General features: G+C 46.5%; 1 non-coding gene across 1 annotated transcript; it reads right to left on the reverse strand.

Moving 5' to 3' along the window:
• Positions 1–9,227: 9,227 nt before the first annotated feature.
• Trnas-cga (transfer RNA serine (anticodon CGA)) lies at positions 9,228–9,302 on the reverse strand. The gene has a single exon. It is a non-coding gene; the product is annotated as a tRNA-Ser (tRNA).
• Between the last annotated feature and the right edge of the window lie 674 nt (positions 9,303–9,976).

The raw sequence follows: 9,976 nt of genomic DNA on the forward strand, positions 1-9,976 counted from the left end.
ATGCCGGGTGTTGGCCCTGTGTGCCTCGGTCGTATGCAGTCCTGATTGTGACGCTCACCTGCACGGCGGCAAACACGCATACGACCATCATTGGCACCAAGGCAGAAGCGACTCTCATCGCTGAAGACGACACGTCTCCATTCGTCCCTCCATTCACGCCTGTCGCGACACCACTGGAGGCGGGCTGCACGATGTTGGGGCGTGAGCGGAAGACGGCCTAACGGTGTGCGGGACCGTAGCCCAGCTTCATGGAGACGGTTGCGAATGGTCCTCGCCGATACCCCAGGAGCAACAGTGTCCCTAATTTGCTGGGAAGTGGCGGTGCGGTCCCCTACGGCACTGTGTAGGATCCTACGGTCTTGGCGTGCATCCGTGCGTCGCTGCGGTCCGGTCCCAGGTCGACGGGCACGTGCACCTTCCGCCGACCACTGGCGACAACATCGATGTACTGTGGAGACCTCACGCCCCACGTGTTGAGCAATTCGGCGGTACGTCCACCCGGCCTCCCGCATGCCCACTATACGCCCTCGCTCAAAGTCCGTCAACTGCACATACGGTTCACGTCCACGCTGTCGCGGCATGCTACCAGTGTTAAAGACTGCGATGGAGCTCCGTATGCCACGGCAAACTGGCTGACACTGACGGCGGCGGTGCACAAATGCTGCGCAGCTAGCGCCATTCGACGGCCAACACCGCGGTTCCTGGTGTGTCCGCTGTGCCGTGCGTGTGATCATTGCTTGTACAGCCCTCTCGCAGTGTCCGGAGCAAGTATGGTGGGTCTGACATACCGGTGTCAATGTGTTCTTTTTTCCATTTCCAGGAGTGTAGTAGCAGAAATGTGCATCACTGAGTCAGTGGAGAAGACAAATATTGCGCGGCACTCACTGAGCCAGATCGCTGGTCGATCATCAGCGATCGGCTTGTTATCTTTGGCGCGTCTCCGGGCATGAGCATCTTTGCGTTTCAGGCTGGGGCGCGCGGGACGGCGAGAGGCAGTCGGTTTGGGGCGGCCGGTGAGACTGCCGGAGTTTTGGCTCGGGCGTAAGCACATGTGTGATGTCTGTTACGCTGGGGCTATTTGCTAATCGTGAAACTCCTGCGGCGGTTACTGGTTGCCTGGAAGGCATTTCATATAAACTGTGCCAAGCCTCGCACTGAGAGAGGAGTTCGGAGTTGGTGTTGGCCGAGATGTTTGTACAAATTGAGGTGCCTGTGGGAGAAGCATGGCGTGGGCCTGTTGGTTGCTTCGTCCTTCTGGCAGCCACCGCAAGCGGATGTTCGGCCGGAATGTCTACAGTTTGTGGTGAGCATAGTGTGAACAAGTTCTCGTAGGATGTGCTCCCAGCCTGACTCTCAGCCTGTGTTATTTGTGGGAGCCGACCCCTTGTCTGTTACTGCTTCCGGGTGTCCTGTAAGATTTCACAGCAAAACTGTGTTTTTGTGGCATTCTGTGTTTCTGGCTCAGCATCCGCCTAGAAAGGGGAAAGATTTGGAATTCCTTAATGCTGTAATTTAAACATATAAAAAAATTGTTCTTTCAGAATAAGCGCCTGTTTGTTTGGGACACTGCAGTTCAAACAGGAGTGGCGTAATGTTAATGAGTATTTGTTATTCCTCAAATGAAGTGTATTTAATGTCTTGCAGTTTTCTGGGGCACGCAGCTGTGTTATTGAACCCATTTTGAAGTGTTCTGTCGGGTGAATGACTACTCCCCACTTCAGTGTATTCTTTTGAGTAGTATAGTAAGGTTTCTTGCATATTTGTCCTTGGGGTGTATTGATTCAATTTTGTTTTTCTCTTTCTTTTGAATTACGGTGAACTGTTTAGTTTACCTGGTTATTGGCTTAACTCGCGCTTCACGCACTAAATCAGCTGATATTGAAATTGTTTTTTTTATTCCTGTTTAATGTCAGACAGATTCAAATGTAACTTCGTTTATGTTATTTGAAATAAATGTGTTGAATTGATCTTAATGAATTACGTGCAATCGAAGTAAGGGACCAAGTCTTTCATTAGTGCGTAACAGTGGCGTGTGGTTCGGGTTGTGAGCCCCGTGCTCGGACCCTCACATCAGCAAAATCGGCGCGTGCCAGTGCGTTTTGTAGGTAGCGTGCTGGTTCCAAAACTAAAAGCTTTTGCAGCCAACTTGAGGACCTGTCAATTAGAGATTATCAACGTACGCAAATAGTCCTGTGTGTTACCGGGGAGCCCGTCATAGCGACGCCGGTCTAGCGTCAAGTAGCGAGGTTCCGTTTCAACGTCAGTGCCGCCTTAAGCAGTAGTATTACGTCATAATACGCCCACACAGCAAGATGCACGCTCGAAGGGCTGCTATCTCACCTCACGCCATTCCCTTGCCGTAGCCTGATGGAGTTGGTTCGTCGTAGCTCACACCCGAACGTATTGTATGAGTGTCACTCCATAAGTCATGGCAACTATGGTATTATCGTGTAATAATGCGACAACATGGGAATTCCACGATGTGCATTGAACCGGTAAGGGAATATGTACCTGAATGCCAACGTAAATGGGGTTCCAGTACAGGAGGTCACGACAACGGTTGAAATTAAACACACGCATTGGAATTCCGTGTAAATTCATAGTGTACGCATACAAATAGAACAGAAATAAATTAAAATCAACTACTGCCCAGTGCATTCATACAGCGTTGCCATCGCTGGGGAAGGCGTTGAACGTAACTGGGATTGTCATCAATATGTGCAACCTGTCGCTGAAATGACGTGAGGATATCCACCTTGGTTTTGTCCGCAGCTCGTGGTCTAGTGGCTAGCGTTGCTGCCTCTGGATCACGTGGTCCTGGGTACGATTCCCGGCCGGGTTGGGGATTTTCTCTGCTCGCGGAATGGGCAGCAGCGGCATTCGTAACAGTGGCTAGATTGGACTGTGTACAAATTGGACTGTGTAAAAATTGGGACTTTGTACGGGCGCTGATGACCGCGTTGTTGAGTGCCAAAGAACAACAACCTCCGCCGCGCGGGATTAGCCGAGCGGTCTGAGGCGCTGCAGTCATGGACTGTGGGGCTGATCCCGGCGGAGGTTCGAGTCCTCCCTCGGGCATGGGTGTGTGTGTTTGTCCTTAGGATAAAGTAGTGTGTAAGCTCAGGGACTGCTGACCTTAGCAGTTGAGTCCCATAAGATTTCACACACATTTGAACATTTTTTTGAACAACAACCTCCGCCCGCCTTGTTTACTAAGCGCTTCCCATGCAATGGTTTCCTCAGCTGTGGAGTGTGGTCGAAGTCGCACGGACTGATGGTACCGAGTAATCCTCGTATACGGTCGCAATTTGTTAATTCATTTGGGTACTGTTTGCCGCTGCCATTCGAGTGCATTTACTGCGATTATGTTGATGCTATATGTTCGCAAGATATACCATAGCTGCCGTGATTTAATGGAATGGCGCTCTCATGATGTGAAAGGCGAGGGGAAATGTTTCCTGTCTAGCAGTAAAATATTGCGAGTTTTAGTACATCTATGGACGTATTTCTCGATTTGTGTGTCAACGCGATAACTACAAAAAGCCGCACTGTCAAAAAGATTCCGTATGTGGAGTTAGCACCTGACTTACAAAATATGGCAACATGCCTGGAAATCGCGAAAACAACTCAGCTTGTCACCTATTTGCAGTCGCAAAAGCTAAAAACTATTTGCTTTTTGTACGCCGCTGTTAAATTTGTAAGCGTTCTATGTAACTTACGGTTCAAATGGCTCTGAGCACTATGGGACTTCACTTCTGTGGTCATCAGTCCCCTAGGACTTAGAACTACTTAAACCTAACTAACATATGGACATCACACACATCCATGTATGTAACTTATCTCTATATGAAATACTGAATATCCTTTGTCAAAAGCTTTCTCCTCATTTAACGTGTGCTTTCATATTGAACTACAGAGCAGTACTGGCTGTATTGCGCTTGTGAATGGTGTTGTGGAAATGAACTAATTAAATCCTAAAAGAAACGAATTGTGTACTCAGTGAAAACTATTTAACTAAAACTCAATACTGAATTAGGTTATGAAAGTTATGTAAGATGAAGCGCAAATTCTGACTTGAAATATCCACAAAATAAAATACTGCTCAACTTGGGAGAAAATAACATTACTGTTCACTGTGAAATAATCTGCTTACCTAGCACAACAACTGAAAATTCTGACTACGTACTGCTTGCTCACAGGAATTCAAAGTGAGATCTGCTCCAAAAGAAAAATAACTCAGCATGCAGTTTTGTGTCTTGTGTACTGACGTTCTCGAAAGCAAACTGAAATCAGAAAATGCAGCAGCTAAAGAGAAAGAATGTACTCACTACTGAACTTTTCTTTGCTTGTCAGGAAATACCTGTGGCTGCTTGGTGAAAGGTGCGAAGCACAGGCGACAAAATATTTAAGACTTGACTAAGGCTGATGGAGGAGGGTTCTTGGGTTCATAAATAATGAAACTGTCAGAAAAGACTGTATAGACATAAGAAGACTCTAACAATTACGGAATTCTCTTATTACAAAAATTACAGATATTTAAAACAATTGCGTTATTTGTGGCATAATGAAAACAAAGAGATCAAATTAGCTAATCATGAACATTATTAGTTATCTAAGGGACAAAGATTATCTTCAGTTAATAATTCTGATAAGCAAACATTTCATTCTTGCAGATGCATTGGTTGCCTTGAAACATTTCTCCAAAACTCTTCTCCATCGCCGGCCGGAGTGGCCGTGCGGTTCTAGGCGCTACAGTCTGGAACCTAGCGACCGCTACGGTCGCAGGTTCGAATCCTGCCTCGGGCATGGATGTGTGTGACGTCCTTAGGTTAGTTAGGTTTAATTAGTTCTAAGTTCTAGGCGACTGATGACCTCAGAAGTTACGTCGCATAGTGCTCAGAGCCATTTTTTTCTTCTCCATCCATACAATCAAGACAATATCTTTACAAACAAGTTTTCATCTCCATAATAAGAAATTCAATATAATTTCTCGCAGATTCACAAATGCGAGATTTCCTTCTCTAAAACTTAACTTCTCTCGCCATTGTGCCTCAAAGAAGAACGCCCCAGCGCTGCACAACTGACTGGCGAGCAAGCAGCCACAGATAACATGAAGGACAGTGTCAAGGACCTTATCCGATACTCGTTCGGTGCGCTCATGCATCTTTATCCCAGGACTGTAAAGGTGAAATATTTATATTGGCATAAAAGATATGAAAACCTTGATAATTAAACTATCGCTACAGATTCTGCGTGATGAGTTTATTATTCCACATATTTTTAACTTTTTCGAGAGATTGTCGTAGTAGACTCCTCGGCAGCGACAAGCAGTTGGCTTCTGTTCGGAAGTGACCATTATTTATACACGGTTCCCATCGGTAAATTTTCGCCTCTTCTTCCCTGGAGAATAGGTGCCAGCTACGGAGAGGCAGCGGTTTCGTCGTTGACGCAGCTCAAAAAATGTTCTTCCGGAAGCGATGGTGAGCGCACTAGGGTGTAGTTGCGCAATGAGACGAGGCAGCTCCGTTGTCGCAGACGCGCGCTGACTGACGTAGCGGCTGCGTCGCCCACGTGGCCTTGAGGTCGCTCCGTCACTCCACTTGCCAACACCGTCACATGTGCACCGGCGACCCTGTCAAGTCGGTCCTCAGGTAGTCTGTACTCACAAGGGAACCTCCCCATCGCACCCCCCTCAGATTTAGTTATAAGTTGGCACAGTGGATAGGCCTTGAAACACTGAACACAGATCAATCGAGAAAACAAGAAGAAGTTGTGTGGAACTATGAAAAAAAAAACAACAAAATATACAAACTGAGTAATCCATGCGAATGATAGGCAACATCTGGGATAGACTCAACTCAGGAGAGCCGCAGTCTCGTGGTTAGCGTAAGCAGCTGCAGAGCGAGAGGTCCTTGGTTCAAGTTTTCTTTCGAGCGAAAATTTTAATTTTTTATTTTCAGACAATTATCAAAGTTCAGGCACTCACACATAATCAACTTCGCTCTCCAAAATTCCAGGACATGTTCAGATTTGCTTGGACATATGCAGGATTTGACGGTCTACACACGGAAAAATTTTAAAACGTTCAAAACATATGTTTTGACAGAGCACATGGAAAAGTGAGCGACTGTGAAACTGTTGGATTCATTTGTTGCAGCTTATGTGACAAACTCTTGCGTTTTCATCACTTTTTTGGGAGTAATTATCACATCCACAAGAAAACCTAAATCGGGCAACGTAGAAGAATGTTTTTACCCATTCGCCAAGTGTACAAGTTATGTGGGTCGACAACATATTCCTGTCATGTGACGCACATGCTGTCACCAGTGTCGTATAGAATATATCAGACGTGTTTTCCTGTGGAGGAATCGGTTGACCTATGGCCTTGCGATCAAATGTTTTCGGTTCTCATTGAAGAGTCACGTCCTTTCGTCTACTAATCGCACGGTTTTGCGGTGCGGTCGCAAAACACAGACACTAAACTTTACACTGAACAGAGACGTCAATGAACGAATGGACAGATCATAACTTTGCGAAAATAAAGAAAAATTTTTCGCTCGAGGGAGACTTGAACCAAGGACCTCTCATTCTGCAGTTGTTCACGCTAACCACGGGACCACAGTGATCCTGCGCCGACATTATGCTTGATGTTCGCTGTCTTCGCATGGACTACTCAATTTGTATATTTTGCTTATTTTTTCATAGTTCCACACAACTTCTTCCTGTTTTCTCGATTGATCTGCGTTCAGTTTTTCAAGGCCTGTCCACTGTGCCAACTTATAACTAAATCTGAGGGGGGTGCGATGGGGAGGTTCCCTTGTAAGTGATATCCCGTTCTGCGCAGCCAATCAGAACGGCTTTGGCCATGCCAGGCAAAAGGGTGATTTGACGTGTCTGGTGAACAAAGTAAGAAAGAATGTTTGTGAAACCTGGTGGTGGTCCAGGGAAGACAGCTTTCGGTTACGATTGTGGACGAAGCCATACTCAGTTACCATTGGTTGCCTTTTACAATTACACACAATTTATTTTAAACCAGTAATTCCAGACTCAACAATAAATAAAATATACCACACGTTATTAATGAAGAAATAAACAACAGTGTAAATAATAATGTTTTCAGTGAGTTACAAATTAACAAATCACCATTATATACACGGGTTAGATTCCCGGCGGGGTCAGGGATTTTCTCTGCCTCGTGATGACTGGGTGTTGTGTGTTGTCCTTAGGTTAGTTAGGTTTAAGTAGTTCTAAGTTCTAGGGGACTGATGACTATAGATGTTACGTCCCATAGTGCTCAGAGCCATTTTGAACAATTAAATACACGTGCAACAGATAATATTTTAAAGACAAGCCACTGTGACCTGGGCAGAACGCCATACACGCTAGGAGTGGCAATAAATTAAGAATTGTTTAAAACTCGCTGCAACATACAAATTACAGGTATTGAAATATTAAAGGCAAGTCACCACAAACACAGAAGACTGCATCAGACGCCAGGAATGGCAGTAAATAAGGTTTCAAAAGCTTACTGCGTAAATCCAAATTAGAATTTTAAGGCAAGCGACCACAATCATGGCTCAAGTCCTTACACGCCAAGAATGGCAATAATTAAGAATTGTTTAAGAACTCGCTCCAATTTACATCTTACAGGTATTGAAATGTTAAGGTAAGTCGCCACAAACACAGCAAAAGGCATCAGGCGCCAGGAATGGCAGTAAATAAGGTTACAAGGCTTACTGCTAAAATACAAATACCAAATTTGAATTTTGAGGCAAATGACCACAATCACAGCTGAAGGCTTTACACGCCAGGAACGGCAATACTATAAAAAAATTTTGAAACCTGCTGTAAAACAGCAAATACAATAGCAAAAAATAATGTAAAAAAAAACGATTAAGACGGTGCTCCAGGAATCGACCTCTGAGAAGGTCCAGCAACAAACACTTTCACAAGCGATGAGATAGGCAGCCCAGAGTTTCATCCACTTCACAAGATGGTAACTCAGACTAGTGGCAGTCTAACGAATGACTAATCATAATCTTGTTGAAGCTACCTGACGTCCGATAAACCAAAGGTAAATATGGAACAATACGCCAAAGCTGGAACCGGCGGTCTGCACTGCGTCCAGAGTACTGTTCAGAGCCCCCAGAACGAGAAAGGAATCATTACCACCAGAGTAGAAGAATCACCAACCAGCCTACAATCAAGAAAGCCGTCAAAACTACACGCCTTACCGGACAACAGCGGCAAGGCGAGGAAATGTATACTGCCATTACATACACTAACCTCCAGGGCAGGTAACTGGGGCGTTAGCGGCCACCAGGCAACAAAAATTACCGCTGGTTGAACTTAACAAATTGTAACAAGTTGAACACAGTAAATAGTAATAAGAAGTAGAGGAAAGCTAGTCAGATCCGCCTTCCCCAAGCACTCCACTCTCTGCTCTTCGCCTCGGCGACACTACGAGCAGCAACACGAACCCAAGTCACTGGAGAATCGTGGGATATCACAATGGTGGAGGTTTCTGTACTTGGATTGAAATGCACTCATCTTAAAGCTTGCTGGATCCGGTTTACGACGAAGTTGTGCACCCTCGTGACCACAGCCCTTCCATCCGGCAGTCCATGCGTGCCGCCAGCAGTCCCGGCGTGTTCTCGCACTGCGCTGCCCTGGCTTCTCTCCAGTCCCCAGCTGAACTGGGACACTCACACTTCCCAGAAAAACAACGACGTCGGCCCAAAGATATGGCAACAGTTACTACATATCAATAACCGCCTCTGCTGCCACTAGCGGACAGGCAACGCTTGCGAAACCGAGTGGCGGCAGTCAACACGAGAAGAAGACAAACAACTGCAACCATAATGAGATTTTCACTCTGCAGCGGAGTGTGCGCTGATATGAAACTTCCTGGCAGATTAAAACTGTGTGCGCCGACCGAGACTCGAACTCGGGACCTTTGCCTTCCGCGGGCAAGTGCTCTACCATCTGAGCTACCGAAGCACGACTCACGCCCGGCCCTCGCAGCTTTACTTCTGCCAGTATTTCGTCTCCTACCTTCCAAACTTTACAGAAGGTCTCCTGCGAACCTTGCAGAACTAGCACTCCTGAAAGAAAGGATATTGCGGAGACATGGCTTAGCCACAGCCTGGGGGATGTTACCAGAATGAGATTTTCATCCTGCAGCGGAGTGTGCGCTGATATGAAACTTCCTGGCAGATTAAAACTGTGTGCCCGGCCGAGACTCGAACTCGGGACCTTTGCCTTTCGCGGGCAAGTGCTCTACCAACTGAGCTACCGAAGCAGGACTCACGCCCGGTACTCACAGCTTTACTTCTGCCAGTACCTCGTCTCCTACCTTCCAAACTTTACAGAAGCTCTCCTGCGAACCTTGCAGAACTAACACTCCTGAAAGAAAGGATATTGCGGAGACATGGCTTAGCCACAGCCTGGGGGATGTTTCCAGAATGAGATTTTCACTCTGCAGCGGAGTGTGCGCTGAGGGACATGAGCATGATACATCGATCAGGTTTTCCATCCTATCGGAAAAATAGGTCCTGTCAAACTCTGCATAATACTCATTGACTGCTGAGCCGAGCGGGCTCGGCTTGCTGTCAATTTCGCCCCTCGTTGACGATCTTTGTTTGAACAACTTTGAGGTACACCGGTAACGCCATCGGTGGGGACAAAAGCCGTGAAGTAGGAAGGTTTTTCGCTGTGAGCTTCTGGTATGCGGAGCGAGTCGGTCGGGTGCGCCAGAGGTTTGGTTTCTCGATGGTACACGAAGGAATGAATTGCCTCCTGCGAAGGCACCGCGCCTGGTTTTGATTGTCGGTCATCGCCTGTCCTGCGAAGCGATATCCGTGAGTGGACATGATATTTTGGAAAACACACCAGCGACTTGGTTACCTGGCCCGTTCGACGCTACTGAATGCGGTGCGGTCTCTTGCAGGCTTAAGAATATCATCTTGTCCAGATT

This window comes from Schistocerca serialis, chromosome 8, assembly GCF_023864345.2.
Source record: "Schistocerca serialis cubense isolate TAMUIC-IGC-003099 chromosome 8, iqSchSeri2.2, whole genome shotgun sequence".
Lineage (NCBI taxonomy): Eukaryota > Metazoa > Arthropoda > Insecta > Orthoptera > Acrididae > Schistocerca > Schistocerca serialis.